The 19,149-nt window shown below is 39.6% G+C and overlaps 1 protein-coding gene and 1 non-coding gene across 2 annotated transcripts in view; one reads left to right on the top strand and one right to left on the bottom strand.

Annotated features, from left to right (window-relative positions):
• The window catches only part of l(1)G0196 (inositol hexakisphosphate and diphosphoinositol-pentakisphosphate kinase), an 832,616-nt gene that overhangs the window by 155,491 nt on the left and 657,976 nt on the right, over positions 1-19,149 (top strand). The window lies entirely within an intron of this gene.
• Positions 11,977-12,098, bottom strand: LOC150080517 (U6atac minor spliceosomal RNA). Its single transcript, XR_016547469.1, has one exon. It is a non-coding gene; the product is annotated as a U6atac minor spliceosomal RNA (small nuclear RNA).

Below are 19,149 nucleotides of genomic sequence, written 5' to 3'. Positions count from 1 at the left end.
CTTTGTGGTACTACACTCAGTGTAGGGTAGAATGATAAAGACTTGGGGGTAATTGTGCAGTCAGATATGACGTTTTTTGAGCAGTGCAAACAGGCTGTCAGAGCAGGTCATGGGGGTCTTGTCAATGATATACACAAATTTTGCCAGCAGGATAAGGTGATTATCCCTTTGTATAAGGCAGTGGTCAATCCACACCTTGAGTAATGTGTAAAGGTCTGGAGGCCTCATTTTAGGGATGTAGAGTTGCTAGAACAAGTACAAAGAAGGGAAAAAAAGGGGTGCTCTTACCAAGAAAGGCTTAAGTTCTGATAACTGCAGTTTCTGGAGATTAGGAACCTGCAAGGTGATCTGATTGAGGCATATAAGGTTTTGAATGGTTTGAGCAGGCTCAATACTGATGGATTCTTCCTTTCACTCACATTACAAACCTGAGGGGGCATAAATTCAAATTGAGAAAAGACAGTTGTCGAATAGATGTGCGCAAATTTGCAATTAGGCAATGGGTAATTGATTTCTGGAACAGGCTTCCATCTGTCATTGTGGAAGTTGATAGCCTAAATAAATTCAAGGAGGAGCTGGACAAACTTTTGGAGTGACCGGATGGATGAAATGGGAAGTTTTTTTTTTTTTTTTGATGCTGTATAAGCTTGCTGTCTTGCATCATATGCCTTTACTAGTGCTAATTTAAATTCTGCAGTATATCATAAGCTTAAATTTGTAAAGTGTTTGGAAAGGTACAGCTTAATATTCAGATAGTCTTTTTGATTGGTATTTTGGAAGAAATTTGGTAGCTTAAATTTAACTTCGGCTGTTCAAATTTTGTCAACAGTTTAATTTCTGCAATATTTAGTAACTTAGATTCTATAATATATTGCAAGTTTAAATTTTGTAATTCTTGTAAAGTTTAAATTTTATTAAATAATGGTAGCTACAAGATCCACTTACAATACAAAGGCCAGGGACATTGGTTGGTACTCAGATGGAAATGCTTGCTGGTATTTATGGTTTGAATTGGGACTTCATCATTTGTATAGCCTGTAGCATGTATTCTAAGGCTGGTCTAGTAGACAGACCTAGCTCAAACGATATAAAGAGTGTACCAATCGCAAATTAGAACTTGGTGCATTACAAGAAGGATTTGAGTCACTCACTGAAATAACAAGTGCCTGGCCTAGAAAAAATGTAATTGGGAGCTCATCAGGGACTCAAGTATCCCATGACCTGCCAAGTGATGCCGCCCCAATTTGGGTCCCAGAAAAGAATAGTTAAGTGCAGATTGCAGTAGTCAAAGATGATCTAGTTTTATTGGGAGACTCTGTTGTCAGGGAAACAGTTAACATTTTTGTACAAAGACAGGTGGTCGAGAATTAGTGTATTTTGCCAGGAGCAACAATTGATGATGTTACCAACAGATTATCAGGTGTTAAGGGAGGTAAAGAGAATTATTATTCATGTGAGTACTTAAAATATTAAACATGATGAAGAAAGATGATTAGGTCTTGGAAGATGAAGAAAGATTGTTGCGGTAGTAAAAGTTATAAAGGCATGGGTTTTAACTTTTGGGTTTTAAGGCACTATATGACATCTATGAATTCACTGAGGGAGGGTGAATACATTTAAATTATGGATTACTTTTAAAGCAAAAATCACATAAGCCAAGAATGCATACATACCATTTAGAAAATATTGCAGGAGGAGGAGGATGCCAAAGTGGATGACTTACAGAGCTGGCAAAACAGTCAAATTGAGCAGAAAAAGATAGCATGGGATAGTTATATAGAGATGAAAAGTAATGAAACCTGCTACAGGTAAAAGTTGATCTGTAATAGCACACAAATTAGGGAGGCCATGGCTGCATGTGAGAAAGCATTGGCTAAGACAGCAAAGAATGGGGTCAATGAATTTTCCATGTATGTGAATACAATGAAGAAGAAAGCTAATCAGATCAGACCCTTGTGCACTGGGTGTGGGAAATTCTTAGATAATCCAGCTGATGTTGCAGATAAATTGAATAGGTATTGATACAGGAACTCCCCGACTTATGGTAATTCGACTTTACGTAAGTTTTTGCCAGCCAGTGCAAACTTAAAAAAATCGTGGAAACATATTTTGCATTCCTTAGGAATAAATGGAGGTATCGTGAAAATATCGTAATGTGAACCCAAGAACGCATTGTTTTTTTTGTAATTCGTTCCAAGTCCTTGGAAGTTAAAAATTTTGCTATATTACTAAGCTATTTATCTCTCTAAAAGGTCATATTTATAATGGAAATTGCACTACCCTTTCATCGTTATCATATGTTCCCATTATAAGAATCAATTTTGAACGTGTTTGTGATATTTTTCTAAAGCATTTTTCTGGAGGTCACGACCATAAAATAATAAAAACAATTTCCACTTTCTGGTTTGTTGGGCTTTTCTGTTAGTGCCTCTAATTATAAACGGGTAGTAAACTCCATCTTATTGCATTTGCGATAATACCAATAACTGCAATTGTGTAGGTTTTTATGCTATTATGGTGAAATGTGTGTTCCTCTTCACTGAAATCTTCAATCATATAAAAAAAAAATGGAAACTTCTCTTCATTCCTGTTTACACTTTACAGTGATTGAAGGGAAAGGGACCAACGGAAAGTGCCAGTGCTGGCAGTGCCAGGAAACAAAACAAAATTGATTTAGAAATGAAGATGAAAATGATTCAGAAGTATGAAGCAGGATAAAGTTTATCATCTATTGCAAGGGAATTAGGTCTTGCTGCTTCAACAGTGAATATTATTTTAAAGGACAGTGTGCGTATAAAGGAACATGTCAAAGGATCAAAACACGTAAGATCAACACCGTTCAGGTGCTATATCAAAGATGGAACAGCTATTAATAATATGGATGGAAAATCAGATTCAGAAGCAAGTGTCCCTGAGTCTAATGGCCATTCAAGCAAAAGCAAGAAGTATTTCTGAAGATATTGAGGATAAGTACGGTGAACCCCAAGCCAAGTTCGTTCAGGTGGGAAGGAGCAACAGTGCGTAGCACACGCTTCTTGATTAGACCGGGGTTCGAGCCCGTCACCACCAAATACAGAGGATGTGGAAAGGTCAGGGAATGACCACCGCATATTCCCGGAGCAATATGGCCCTAGTTATTAATGCTCCTAAAAACCAAATAACAAACATAACAAACAAACAGCCAAGTTCATGGCAAGAAACAGGTGGTTTAATTGTTCAAGCATCACGCTGGTTTCCAAAACATTAAAGTATGAGGTGAAGTCGCCAGTGGAAATTCTTCAGCAGCAGAGAAATTTTGTGATGTGTTGGAAAAATTTATTGATGAAGGCGGCTATTCAATGCAGAAAATTTTTAATGTTGACGAGACTGCTCTGTATTGGAAAAAAATCCTGGATTGAACATACATTATCAAAGAGGAAAAGACAATGCCAGATTTCAAGGCTTCAAAAGATAGGGCCACGCTTTTGCTTGGGGCTAATGCAGCGGGAGATTACAGATTAATACCACTGCTTGTGTACCATTCTGGAAATCCTCGTGCATTTAAGGGCATCAATAAAGCCACCCTACCCGTGCATTTCCGATCGAACCGGAGAGCATGGATAACAATATCTCTCTTTGAGGATTGGTTTAAATGTTTAAAAACATTTAAACATTTAAATGTTTAAAAATATTGTAAAGACAACGACGTTCCTTTCAAGATTTTGCTTCTGTTAGATAATGCTCCTGGACATCCTATGCATCTAAATGATTTCAATTCGAATGTTAGAATCGTATTTTTACTGCCAAACATGATTTCACTCATTAAACCTATGGATCAGGGTGTTGTTTTGAATTTAAAAGCATACTATTTACGCACAACATTTTCTGCAGTAGACGATGAGAAAAATTTTACTTTAAGAGACTTTTGGAAATCTTACAATATTTACCACGCCATCTTAAACATTAATAAGGCATTTGCGGGAATTACTAAAAGTTGTTTAGCTGGCACATGGAAGAAAATATGCCCATGGCATGTGAAAGGCTTCAAAGGATTTGAAAACGATGAATCACATAAAGAGGTTACAGATAAGATTGTAATGGTTGCAGCACTACTTCAGTTGAAGGTATTAATTCTTCCACGCCAAAGATGTGGAAGAATTAATATAAGAAGAAGAGAAGGAATTATCTAACAAAGAACTTATTGACTTGCAGGCAGTGATGGTGAAAGAAGAAAATGCTGACGAAGCTCAAGATGAACCAAATGAGAAGCCCAGACACTTCATCACCAGAAAGAGAGATGGCAATGGCGAGGTTTGAAAAGATGGATCCCGACAGCAAACGATTCTTAAAAGTTAACAGAGGGGTGAATGATATGCTTGCTTGCTACAAAGAAATCTACAATGAAAAGAAAAAAAAGCCACCGTCCAGGCATCCATTAATATGTTCTTTTATACGGTTGAGTGGCCGACCCCTTCTAAATCTTCACAGCCCTCAACCTCTGTAGCAGCGTACTTATCAGCTGAAGACATCAATTCTGGCAATGATGCTTGAGAGGTAAAACTTACTGACATTATGCCTGTCCCCTCTCTTTTTTTGTAATTTTATTATTTTGAAATTTTTTTAAATTGCATGATTTTGTAATTTTTCCTGCACTTGAAAAAAACATTTAATAAATAAAATAAATAATTCTATTTACATTTTTGTAAAACATTTCCTTTTTGATTAAATCAATTCAGTGAGCACAGTTGTGAGTGCTGCACAAGCATGGGGGAAATTTCGATTTACGTAGCATTCCACTGAACCCAACCCTTATGTAAGTCTTGGGAGTTCTTGTATTTACCAATGGAACCTTTGATGCTGAGAAGAGTTGTGTGAATAAGGCTGAGCCATATGAAATTAGTGATTTTTTGTTATTACAAATGATTGTTTATAGAAAAACCTTTGAGCATAAAGGCAAGTAAGACTCCCAGAATTGATGGCGTATACCCAGTAGTTTTGAGGGAGACTGACAGAGAGTGTATTGAACCATTTAAGTTAATTATGAGGTTATCCTTGGACTCTGGAGATTCTCCTTTGGAATGGAGAAGTGCTAACGTATCACCAATACATGAAGGCTGTTTTAAGAGTGAAGTTGGTAACTATGGTCTGGTTAGTCTGAAATTTCGATGATGGGGAAAATCTTAGAAGCAAAAATTGTTCCCTACACTTCATGAGCTGGGTGTATGAAACAATTTTGAAATAATTTATTTGGATTTTAGCAAGGCATTTGACACAGTCCCTAACGAGAGGCTATTGTATAAACAGGAAGGTCTTGGGATTTGGGGTTAATGGGATTACTGGAAAAATTCTAAGGATTGCTGGGTGGCTGCAGGACAGAAGACAGAGGGTTGGGATTAATGGATATTCTTCAGATTAGTGTAACATCAGGAATGGGATCCCTCAAGAATTGTTTCTAGGACCACTGCTGTTTTGATTTTCATAAATGACATTGATGAAAGGATAGAAAGCATAATGTTAAAATTTGCTGGCAGCATAAAAATTGATAGAGTTGTTAATGATCACTGCCAAGCAGCACTCTTTTAGGATGATTTGAACAGTCTTCAGGAATGATTAGAAAATTAGCAGCTAAGTTTTAATGCAGAAAAATGAAAGGTTTGCATTTGGGGAAGAGCAACTCCAAAATAGTAGTAGTAGTAGTAGTGGCATGTGATGCAAGAAAGCAAGTGTATGAGCTTATGTCATCCAAAAAAAAAAAAATCACACCATTCCCTCCAAATGCCTGTCCAGTTCCTCCTTAAATTTATTCAACCTATCAACTTCCACAATGACAGGAAGTTTGTTCCAGCAATTAACCACCCACTGGCTAAAGGCAAATTTCCGTAAATTTATTCTACATCTGGCTTTTCTTAATTTGAATTTATGCCCCCTTAGGTTCGTAATCTGAACAAGTGGAAGGATCCCATTAGAATTCAGCATGCTCAACCCATTCAAGGCCTTATACACTTCAATCAGATCACCGTGCAGGTGCCTAGTCTCCAGCCACTGCAATATTTAGAACTTAAGCCTCTCTTGGTAAGAGGATCCATTCATTCCCCTCACAAATCTTGTTGACCTTCTCCGTACACGCTCAAGTAAATCTACATCCTTCCTAAAATGAGGTCTCCAGACCTGTACGCAGTACTCAAGGAGTGGCCTGACCATTGCCTTATACAGAGGGATAATCACCTCCTTTTCCCTGCTAGCAAAATTCCTCTATATCATTGACAAAACCCCATGACCTGCCCTGGCAGCCTGTCTGCATTGCTCAGAAAACTTCATATCTGACTGCACAATTACTTCCAGGTCTTTTTCATTTTCTACCACCTTAAGTGTAGTACCACACAGTTGGTACGTTTCTCTGGGGTTACTTCTACCCATATGCAGTACTTTGCATTTGTCAAGGTTAAACTTCAGTTGCCACTTCTTAGCCCATCTGCCCAAATTATCTAGATCCTGTTGCAGTATCACACTGCCATTACTGTCATTAACAACCCGGCCAACCTTTGTATCATCTGCAAACTTCGACATTAAGCCTGATATACCTTCATCAATATCATTGATAAATATACAAAACAACAGTGAACCTAACACCGAACCCTGTGGGACTCCACTAATAACATTAGTCCAAGAAGAGCAGCACCCATTGATTACCACCCTCTGTCTTCTCCCACTTAACCATCCATTTATCCATTGTAGCAACTTACCCTTAATACCATTCTGCTCCAATTTGTACAATAGTCTTCCATGCGCAACAGTGTCAAAAGCTTTCCTGAAATCCAAATATATGATATCAAAATTATTTTTTGCATCCAGTTCCTTTGTAACCACATCATAATATCCTATCAAATTTGTCAGACAAGACTTTCCCTTAACAAACCCATGCTGTGTCTGAATTATTGCTGCAGTCTTGTCTAGATGATCCTGCAATGCATCTTTAACCAGTGACTCTATTATTTTACCCGGAACAGAAGTTAAACTAACTTGTCTGTAATTATTTGTGTCACCCTTCAATCCCCCTTTGTGAATTGGGGATACATTTGCACATCTCCAGTCCGTGGGAACCTCCCCTGAGTCCAAGGACGCTCTCATTATTATGGCTAAGGGTTTGCTTAGTTGCTTTGTTGCCTCCTTTAATATAACTGGATAGATCCCATCCACCCCAGGTGCTTTTCTTATGTTTAACTTCAACAATTTCTCCTCCACTTTGCTTTCAGTTATTCCAAAATCATTGAGTATCCTGCTACAATTTGATAACCTGCCATTTTCAAACCTTAATAATTCCTCACGTGTGAATGTAGATGCAAAATACTCATTCAGTTTGTTTGCTATTTGAGCAGGATCATCAACAGTGGAACCATCGATGTCAAGTGGACCAATCAGATTCATCCCCTTCCTTTTAGAGTTTATATAAGTAAAGATATCCTTGCTGTTTTTCTTAGCATCTTTTGCCAAGGATTTCTCGTAATCTGCCCTCGCCTGCCTAACCTCCTTTGTCACCTGATTACAGACTAGCTTATATGTGCCATAGGCTTCTGAGTCGCTTGATAATTTATATGCATCCCATGCATTTTTCTTCTCTGTTACGAGTCTCATTAGTTCATTAGATAACCATTTAGGCCTAAACCATGAACAATATTTCTTAATAGGTATGAAACTTTTAGTAGCTTCCATGATTAATTCCTTGAATGCTTCCCACTTAGAATTTACTGTTGGTAACATCATCAGTTGGTCCCACTGTACAGAATTTAAAAACTGTCGGAGACCACTGTACTGACCTTTACGGAAGCAAAAACCCTTTCCTTTCCCCTGATGGTAATTAAATCTTTAAGTAAATCCCACATCAGTACACTGTGATCACTGCCACCTCATCATCATCATCAGCCATTTTCAATCCACTGCAGGATGAAGGCCTCTCCAGCAACTTTCCAGTTGCTTCTGTTTTGAGCACTGGACATCCATTTACTACCCACAAACTCATGAATTTCATCTATCCATCTCCGCCTTTGTCTTCCAGGTTTTCTTCTAGCTCCTCTTGGATACCATTCTGTTATTTTCTTAGTCCATCTGTCATCATGTCTTCGAGCTATGTGTCCTGCCCAAGACCATTTTAGTTCTTTAGTTTTGATAAGAATGTCCTTTACTTGAGTTTGTTGCCTAATCCATGTGTTTCTCTTCTTATCTAACAGTCTTATTCCCAATATGATTCGTTCCATTCTTCGCTGTGTGGTTCTCAGCTTCTCTTCCATTCTTTTGGTGAGTGCCCAAGTTTCACTTCCATAAGTCATGGTGGGGAGTATACATTGGTCCATTATTTTACGTTTCAGCCAAACTGGGATATTGCTCTTCAGTATGTGACTATATTTCCTGAATGCTATCCATCCAAAATTTATTCTTCTCTTGACTTCCAGCCATTTATCATTATTACAGCTAATAACTTGTCCCAGATAAGTATATGACTCCACCTTTTCAATTACTGCTCCTTCAATCATTATTTCCCTTTCTGTGGCATACTTGTTCACCATTACTTTTGTTTTAGCCATATTCACCTTTAGTCCAAAATCCTTACTAGCTGTGCATAACTGATTAAGATTTTCCTCTAATTCTTTGGGATCATGGCTTATGACCACAATGTCATCTGCAAATCGCAAATGGTTTAGGTACTCTCCATTCACATTGACTCCTTTCTGCGACCAGTCTAATCTTCTGAAAGCTTCCTCAAGGGCAGCAGTAAACAGCTTCGGAGATATTGTGTCTCCTTGTCGAACTCCTTTCTCAATTTTAAATTTCCTACTGTCTTTGTCTAGTCTAATAAAGGAGGTAGCACTCTCGTATATTTTCTTCAAAATCATAATATATGGGGTATCAATGCCTTGTCTTTCCAGTGCCCGAAACATTGCCTTATGCTGTATGGAGTCAAATGCCTTTTCATAATCCACAAATGCCAGGCATAATGGTGTTTTATATTCATTTGCTTTCTCCATTAGCTGTGATATTACATGAAGGTGATCCATAGTTGAGAATCCTGTCCTAAAGCCAGCTTGCTCTTTCGGTTGATTCTCATCCAGTATTCTTTCTAATCTGTTAGTAATGACCCTTGTGAACAACTTGTAGATGTGGGATAACAAGCTAATTGGTCTATAATTTCCAATTTCTGATTTATCTCCTTTCTTATGCAGCAAAACTATGATTGCATTATTCCACTGCTTAGGCGTCACACCTTTTCTAATGCACTTTGTGAAGAGCCTTGCCAGTTTTTGTGTTATGTCTCTTCCTCCCAATTTTAACAACTCTACAGTAACTTCATCTTCCCCCGGGGCTTTCTGATTCTTCATTTTCTTCAATGCATGTTCTACCTCATCAGGAAGAATATTGGGTATGTCGTATGTGTTGCTACTTTGCAATCCATCTTCCCCACTGCTGGCATCATTCCCCTGCTCCTTGTATAATTCTCTATAGTAGTCTTCTGCTATTTGAATTATGCCTTCTCTGCTGTTTATAAGTACACCATCGCTATTCTTCAGTTTCAGTATCATTTGTCTTTCTGTATTACTGCTCATGGCTGCTGATTTAAATCCTTTGTTTTCCCTTAATGCTTGTTCTACTTTTCTTGTGTTAAATCTTCTTATGTCCTCTCTGAGTCTCTTTCTAATGGCTTTGCATAACTCAGTATACTCAATTTTCTCCCTGTCAGTGTTTTTCTTGCTTTTCATTTGTCGTCTTCGGTTCATCATGACAAGTGTTTCTTGACTAATTTTTTCTTCTTTGGATTTCTTTTTCCCTATAGGTTTCTTGGGCTTTATCACTTTCAAAAAGTTGTAATATTCCTCGTCGATATCTTCGTCCTCAGCAGTCTGCAGAAGCTCAAACTTGTTCTTAAGTTCCAGTACATACTGCTTTTTCTCCTCTTCTGTTATCTCAAAGACCTTTGTATTATTTACTCGAGTCAGTTTTTTCCTTTCCTTTCCTACATCTATATCAAGTGTACATCTTACCATTCTGTGATCACTTCCAACATTTACCTTATTCAGGACGGTGACATCATTCACAATATATCTTCTATTAGTGAGGATGAAGTCGATTTCATTAGTAGTTAATCCATTTGGACTCTTCCATGTCCACTTTCTGTTCACCCTTTTCTTGAAAAAAGTGTTCATTACTGACAGTCCTTGAGATTCTGCAAATTCCACAAGTCTTTCACCTCTTTCATTTCTTTCACCAATTCCAAAATTTCCTATAGTTCCCCTTTCTGTGCTGTTTTGTCTTTTTCCAACCTTAGCATTGAAGTCTCCCATAATAATAGTGTAGTGGGTTTTCTGCTCATCTAGAAGACTCTCAATTTCAGTGTACATTTCTTCAACCTCTTCATCATCATGGCTCGATGTTGGTGCATAAATCATTATAATATTTAGCTTGTATCTCTTAGAAATCTTGAGTATTAGTCTTGACACTCTTGGTGATGTACTTTTGAATTCCAAAATGTTGTTTTTAAAATCTTTATGGACCAGAAACCCAATTCCACCTTCACTCCTTTCACTGTTTCCATTGGTGTACAGCAGATTTCCACTTGATAAACTTATAAGTGATTCATTTCTTCTTCTTGTTTCAGCCAAACCGATGATATTCCAATTCACATTTTCTAATTCCTTTTCCAGCTCTAATATCCTGTCTTCACCGATGAGTGTTCTTACGTTATAACAGGCCAAGTTCAGTTTCCGTGCATGGCAGCCTGGTCGTACCCAGAGATTCTTAGCACCCTCTGCTTCCCCTCTAATCCTCTCGCTGCCGTAAGAGGGAGAGTGAAAGCTGCTGGGGACTGAGGGCCATTTGTTTCGTCGTGCTTTCATATTGCTGGAGGGGTTGGTCTTTTCCTCTTCATGCTGACCAGGCATCTTGAAGAGAACCACTCTACACGTTCGTTGCCACCTCAGTGACGTAACAGGGCTTACCATCGAGAAGGTGTGCATGAGTGGATTTTAGGGAGGCAGGCCAACCGGACTTCTCCTAAATCTTCTGTAATAGAGAGATATTGGATCCATCAGTGTTTTAGGCTGAGTGTCTGATAACACACAGGATACCTGTTCCCCTCTAAGCCCCTAGTGGTTCCTAGTGGTTCCACTGCCACCTAGTGGTTCCTTTATCTGCAAATTCTTAATACACGAATGATCACTGCTAATAAGATCAAGAGTATTACTTTCTCTGGTTGCCTCTCGAACATGCTGCTGCAGAAAACAATCATCCAATAAATCCACAAAAGTCTGACTAGTGTGTGAGTGACCAACCCACAAGTTCCAGTCAAAATAAATTATATACTTGGTGGAGTTGAATTTAAAACAGTAGAGAAAGAAAGGGATCTGGGAGTTATGAAAAGGGCAGATGTGAAGTTTTCTGAACAGTGTAAACAAGCAGCCAGGAAAGCCCATGGTGTCCTATCAGTGATTTATCGGACACACTATCCTGCAGAGATAGAAATGTCGTAATCTCACTGCATGAGGCAATTGTATGACCAAATTTGGAATACTGCTTTCAGTATGGAGACCCCATGTGAAAGAAGCTATTGAGCTTCTTGAATGGATCCCATGATGAGCAACTCAAATAGTGAGATCAGCAAAAGGACCACCATACAAGGAAAGACTGATTATATTGGCTACAGAGTTGGCAACCAGCACCTCAAATGATTTTATTGAGGTTTATAAGGTAATGAGAGCTAATCCCTCAGTCACTTGGTGAGTTAACTGTTGGCATTATTATTATTATTAGCCATATGGTGCAAGGAAGCCTAAGGCTTATGCTGCACCAGCAAAAAAAAAAAAAAAAAAAAAAATTCCGAGTTACCCAGAGAGAGAGAGAGAGAGAGAGAGAGAAGTAGAAAGGAATCACCAAGAAAGAGAAGAATGATGATACCTAGCTCAGGACCCTGGGTGTGCCATGCCCATACTCACCAGATGTGAGCCCCTGGGGTTAAAAAATTGGTTAAGCGCCGCGAAGTAAGCGGCGGTACCTTAACCTTATATGTATTAGGCCCAGAGGCCAGTCCGTCCTTATCAAGGGGAGTGCTAACCTTCTCTCCTTTCATACAACACAACATGCAGTGTGATGCCCAAGGGCGTCACTCATGTTCAAATGGATTAAAGTCTGGTTCTCGTCATGTCAGTCGTTTTAAGAGATTCCCCCAGCAGTGGTGTCGTCATGCATGAACAGAAAATCTGGGCCAGTGGCACCCTTAAAAAGTCACACATTGGGTTTGAGGATTGTTCTCGCTACCTCAGTGCAATTATGGTACCCCTATGAAACATGAATATGGGTGCAGCCGTTGATCATTATTCCACCCAACGTTATTACACCACCTCCACCATAAGTGTCCCTTTCTCTGATGTTGGAGGGATGGTACTACATTCCTTGCCTTGAGATGAAATAACATCTAGAATCTGTTTGTAGGCTGAAACAGGACTCATCAGAGAACAGAACCGTATCCCATTTGTCAGGGCTCCAAGTCGCATGTTCATGGCACCAGTTTCGATGAGCTCTGTGGTGGTTTGGGGTTAATGGGACACAAACCACTGGCTTCCTTGTGTAGAGTCCACTTTTACTGTGCCTTCTTAACGCAGTCCAGTTGGAAATGTTTTCGCGTGTGTCTGCAGAAACCTAAAGAGGCAGTTGTTGACATGACATTGTAGGATTCGTCCTTGATTTTAGAGCCAGATAGCAATCTGTTCTGGTTGACATAGCCCTTGGCCAGCTCTTCTTGTAATGGTTCCTGTCTCCTGAAACTGCTTCCATAAGTGTAAAGTGTATTGATGTCTAGCGGCACCACGGGTTCCTCCATCTCTGCATTGCTTTCATTGTGGGTGTATCAGTTCACTGGGAATGCCAGAGATTTAAAAGTATGTGGGCTTTGTATTTGTGTGGTGGCGAGTACATCTGGTTGTTTAGCCTCTGGACACCTGCTGAGGCCCAATGTTGCCTCACTTTCGCCACGTGGAGGCAGACCAGGAAAACCCAGTAGACTTAGATTTACTCTGGCTGGTCCTGCCACCTAGTTTCCTGAGATTTCAGTGGTTAGGACCTGAAAAAAAAAAAAAAAAACTTTTTTTTTTTTTTTTTTAAGTCCTAGCCACTAAAATAATTGATTGTGTTGTGTGTGAGGGTGATGTTGCCGAAATATGGGTGAAAGGTGATTTGGACATGTTTAAATTTAGATGTGTGTGGCTTTCGCTAGCGTATATATGGAGAGGGGGGACTGAAGACTGGGGGAGAAAGGCAGAAGTATGGGGCCAATAGAGAAGGCAGTCCCAGGTTTCAGTGTGGCACGCCCATGCCCCACCAGATGGGAAAAGTGTAAAAATGGGAGTGGGGAGGAGCCAGAAAAAACTGTTCCCCCTCAGGGAAATGTAATTCAAAGATGAAGGGGGTTGGGGTGTCCTCTTCGGATTGCCATATGGCAGCTAAGTTGCATTTTGTTTCATCATTTTTAGTTGGATCATTTATGGGGCTAACCCCGTCCTTGTATTTTCTTATTCCTGCTTCGGGTGTTTCCTTTGGGGAGATTGGTTCCTTATTTGTCTCAGCTAGTGGTGAATCACTGTCAGCTAGCTGCTGCATCTACCATCGTTGTTTGGCTGGTCAGTCTATCTCAATTTGTCTTCAGTCAAGTGTCCTATCAGTTGCTTTGCAAGTTGTCACATTAGTTCTTGGGGCTCAGGCATCTGCTCAGAGGATGGTACCTTTTATCAGTTCAGTAATGACCATATCTGGTACAGTGTCCTAATAATCAACTGTGGAATATTTTCAGTCCTAGGTCACATAAAGGGTGTGTTCCTGTTCTGGGTTGCAGAGTTGACTGGTCGTCCATGTTCCGTGTGCTTGGGTCGCACATAGGAGCAGGGTACCATCTCGTTCATTGAGTGCCCAGGAGAATTGATCATTGTAGTTGACGGTCATACTCTGTCTCTTGGGATGTCTTGTCCTTGTGTGGTTTTGCTTATGTCATTCTCTTCAGTGGATCATCTCGTCAATTTCTGATCGCATTTTGAGTTCTTGCGAAGAGGTAAATTTATCATTAAAGGGCCCATGGCCAGTCAGCATGAAGGTTGAGTAGAGGCCCAGGTGGAGCCATGTAGGCGATTTTGGGTAGGATTTTTCTACAAGGGGGATGAATTTCCTTGTTACCTCTCCCTTGTGCGATGTGGACCATCTGGTCTGCCACATTTGTTTCAGGTGTGCCTGCAATCGTGCTTTCTCTTGTTTCTCTCCATTTGCCAGTTCTATTGTATGCCCCAAGAAGGTAATGGTAATTCCTTTTGCTATGTAGTATGTCAAGCCACATCTGATGAGATCCAGGACCAGCGGCAAGACTCCCACCAGAACCTGGAGTGCCTCTGTGCTGACTGTATTACAAGCATGCATTATTTTCAACAATATTGACCATTGTATTGAATTAAGGATCCTTTTGTTGGTTACAGTTGTCATTTTGTGGTTCCATTTGTGGTAGAATGTGGCAGCAGCGTATGTGATTATAGGGATAAAAGCGGCTTAATAAACAGCCAATGCCCTTTTGTTTAGTCCCCAGTCTCATCTCATGACTCAAGCTACCATGGCAGCATAGTTTCTAATTTTCTTTCTGAGTTGTATCAGGTGCTGCTTGAATGGGAGCTTTATGTCAAGGATTATGCCAAGGTATTGCATTTGGGTAGCGAACCTGATTGTGGCTCCGTTTATTTTTATCTGTAGGGGTCTTCGTGGATCAAGAGTTCTCCTGAGGAGTATAAATGTTGTTTTGGTGGGCGATATTACCAGGTAGTTCGCTTCAGCCCATTTCTGTAGAGTGGGGAGGCCTCTGTTTGCTGCTATTTTCAACCGGGCTGTGGAGTCAGCCACCACTGTCAAAATGAGATCGTTGGCAAATGATTGTGACTGACGTCTCCCAGACGCAGGAGCTCATTGAAGATGAAATTTCACAACAGTGGGCCCAAAACTGTCCCTTGTGGGCATCCTCTGTGTACTTTTCTGACTAATATTTGGTATGGGGTTATGACTTTTATCTTTCGCTGTGAGAGGTAGGAACTGATGGCATGGAAGAGGTTTGTTAGAGTTTGCCTGTTGGAGTCTGCCCAGGATGCTCGGCCACCAGAGGGAGTTGAATGCCCTGGCAAATTCCACTGAAATGTCCACGAAGTATTTGCCTTAGCATTTTTCCACTGCAACGAGGAGATTCCTCATGGTATCTCTCCACAACAGATACCAACAGATATCTGCTGTGGAGGATTCTGGCTTGAAACTATATTGGTTTGGTGCATTTAAGTTCACTGCTGTATAGTGTTGCTGTAGTTGCTTGTGTAGAAATCTTTCATAGTGTACTTGCCATGGTGGTTAGGAGCTCTGTTGGTCTGTTTGATTCTGGTTGCTTGGGGTTCTTGCTGGGTTTTTGAGGATTAATTTTAGATTAGCTGCCTGAAAACGGGATACTTCCGAAAACAGTTCTCCACTGTTTTCGGAAGTATCCCGTTTTCAGGCAGCAGTTATATAGTTGCAGGAGTAGGTTGGGTGCCAATTCAACCACTCGCTTGGTGATCTCAGGTTCCATTTGTTCTGTGCCAGGGCACTTTCTGTTTCTAATCCTTTCTGCTGCCTGCTGCAGCTCTTCCAAGGTGAAGGGGGGGGGGGTCCTGTGCTTCTGGATCATAGTTATCATTCTGAGGGCAGAGTTCTCACTGTTGTTTTTTTCTCGGCACCACTTGCTCCCTGCAGATAATATCCAGAATGTTGTTTATTCATGTTCCCATGTAGTGGTTAGCTGGCCTTGGGGGGTTCTTGTTGTTAGTACTTCACGTCCGAGGAGTTTGTTTGTTGTGACCTTGTACACCACTCCTCAGGGCTCATTATTTCCTGTTGTTTTCACTAGTTGTTCCCATGCATTTCTTTTACTTCTCTGAATCTTGTCTGTATACTGATTTCTTGCCGTCCTGTAGTGCCTCTACCTTATGCACCGTCCAATTTCTGCGGGCTTGCTGGAAGTCCCTTCTTGTTACCTCCTTCCTCAGTTCTTGTAGCTCCTGGGACCACCATGGGACCACTCCAGGCATAGGGTTTTTTCTTTTTATTGCCATTTGGGTGACATTTGTTATGAGATCCGTAGTCTTTTGTTGCCGGGCGTCCGACTCAGTCTCCGCTTGGATTGCTTCAGTGAGCGTTTCTTCAAAGAGGTTCCAATCCACTTTGTTGATGGTGAACCTATTGAGCTGCTGTCTAGTTGCTGAAATTCTGGCAAGGTTTCTTTTGATCCGGAAGGTGATTACCCGGTGGCCCAGGAGTTCTCCAGTCTGCGACAAGAGGCAAAATTGGTTGTGGTGAGGGAGATATCAATCATCTCGCCTCCCACTGTAGGTTGCAATAAGTCGGGAGTTGGTTCGGTTTGTTTAGAACGGTCAGCCGTGATCCAGAGAGGAAGTCTTCCAAGAGATCCCCATTGTGAGTCCCTTCTATCCTCTGTGGTGCTGTGCCATGTAGGCGATCGGCAGTTGACATCCAATCCAATAATTATATTTTGGTGTGGTAATATGTCTAAGAGGTGCTGCAGGTAGTTGGTAACTGGAGTGATATCCTGTCCCAGTCGGCAGTACAAGGAGACCACAAAGAAGTCCCCAATTGGTGAGACCACATGGGCACAGACCACCCACGATGAACATAGCTGTCCGACCTTTGTCACCATTATGTCTAGAGGTGTCTAGAGAAGTTTCACGAGGGTGTCCCCAGGGGTCTATCCTAGGGCCTCTTATATGGAATATGGTATTACAGGATTGGATTTCCCGTAGTTTCAGTAGTACCAAAATCATCGCTTATGCCGACGATCTTACTATCTTAATTCATGGTTCATCTAGATCTGCTATCGAAAGTAATGCCAATGATGTCTTACAAAATTTATTCCAATGGACAGTGGATAATAAATTGACAATAAGTTCGTCTAAGACTAAAATGATGATCTTTGGATCACATTTAAACCCTCAACGACCCCCTTTAGTGAAGATTAATAATAACAGGATTCCACTTGTCTCTGAAACTAAATTACTTGGGATTACAATCGACTCAAAGCTTAATTTTGTCTCATTTAAATAATGTAACAACAAAGATCAGAAGATTCACTGGTGCTATTGTAAAAATTTCTCGTTCAGACTGGGGACTTTCTAGACATACCACGAGAATCTATTATAACGGCGTATTCCTTCCTATGGCTACTTATGCTGCTGGTGTATGGTTTCACAGGCTTAGAACTGTTAAATTTAGATTGAAGTTGGCTACTATGCGACGCACAATATTATTATGTATGTTAAGAGCTTGTCGAACTGTTTCAACTTCTGCACTGCAGGTTCTTGCAGGTGTATTGCCATTGGACCTTCACGTAGCTTACAGAGGTCTTTGTTATAGGTTAAAAAACCAACTATCAACTGAATTTATGGGTTTGGTTCTGAATATTAATTCAGATATTAAGGAAGAACGTAATCGTTTGTGGAATGAAATGATAAATCTGTGGCAGACCCGCTGGGATACGTCATCTGTCGGATCTGTTACTAGGACTTTTTTCCCTGAGGTGACCTTTTTTGTAAAGCAGAAACCTATTTGGTTCTCTTTAGACTTATATACATCCTTCCTCTTAACGGGACATGGATCTCTTAATGAAAAACTATGTTGTTTTGGTCTTTCTAGAACGGAAGCTTGTCAATGCGGGGAAAATGAAAATTGGAGTCACATTTTATTTGAATGTTCACTGTATAATGACTTTAGAGATGTTCTTCGTTCATCAGTTTCTACACTCTCTCATGGGCATGAAACTTTGCTGGTGGGAGACAAGAATTCTTATGTTGCTCTTCAGCAGTTTGCATCTGATGTTTTCACAAGAAGAAGAATTAGTTATACGGCTACGAATAATTCTACTCCTTTGTCTGGTGGAGCTGCTCAATAGGGAGCAACATTCCCTAAATTTTTATTATTTTTATTTATTTATTTTCATTTTTTTATTATTATTATTTTATATTATTTTATTTATTATTATTATTATTATTAAAATAAAATCATGTTCAACATCTATATAAATGACATATTCGAAGTAACTAAGAACTCCTTTATAAAAATTTATGCAGATGATATAATCTTATATACAATAGGAAAGGACCTAACAAAAATGGCGAATGATTTACAACAGGATGCAATACATTTACAATCTTGGCTGCACGATAATAAATTAACACTCAGCTTTGAAAAAACTAAATTTTTGGTAATAAGGCCTCCTCATCAAACCTTGGACATTCAACCCTCTATAAAATTGCACAAACATGATTGCCTACATGAACAGAATTTCCAGAATTGCGAATGTCTAACTGTGGAAGAAGTCTCAAATCATTGTTACCTTGGGTTATGGATCGACTACAGTCTAAGTTGGATAATGCATATAACAAACTTGTACAAAAAAATGAGATTTTATGTGTACTTTTTCTACTACATTAAGAATAAGTTAAATCTTAGAACAAAAGTAACCTTATATTATGCATTAGTGGACTCCCAACTCAATTATTTAGTAAATATATGGGCACGAGCAAATAAAACAGAAATAAGGGCAATAGACAACTTAATGAATAGGATTCTGAAACTTTTAATGGGGACAAACTCTTGGAATGACCTGAATAAGAGAAGGCAATTTTTGTTGAAACATAAAATATTGTATCCAGTTCAAAAACTAAAGTTAAATCTATTCTTAAAAAATCTTAACACTATTTTTGAAGAGTCGAATCTGCAAAGAAATGTCTCACATAATTTAAGGAACCCAAAAGCAATTACTTTGCCTCACCCTAGGATACTAAATAGATTGGGAGATAGGCACACAATGAAGGTAATAAACTTGTTGGCTAGTATTGATTTCAGGCTCAGGAGAAGTTATCCCATCTCCAAATTAAAATTCCTAATAAGAAAATTCTTGATACTCAATGACACAGTAGATTAGAATTGATATGCAGATAAACTACCTCTGTTTACAGTGTGGAATATACTATGTGTAGTGACTTCATAGTCTTTTCTGTAAGATAACAAATTTGTACAAAACTTGTAAAGGAAGAACTACAACTTGTTGTCAAGAAATTTACTTTT

Source organism: Mastigoproctus giganteus, chromosome 9 (assembly GCF_048544385.1).
Source record: "Mastigoproctus giganteus isolate SK-2022 chromosome 9, ASM4854438v1, whole genome shotgun sequence".
NCBI lineage: Eukaryota > Metazoa > Arthropoda > Arachnida > Uropygi > Thelyphonidae > Mastigoproctus > Mastigoproctus giganteus.
The sequence above is the reverse complement of the archived record's forward strand: the minus strand, read 5'-3'. Positions and strand labels throughout refer to the sequence as shown.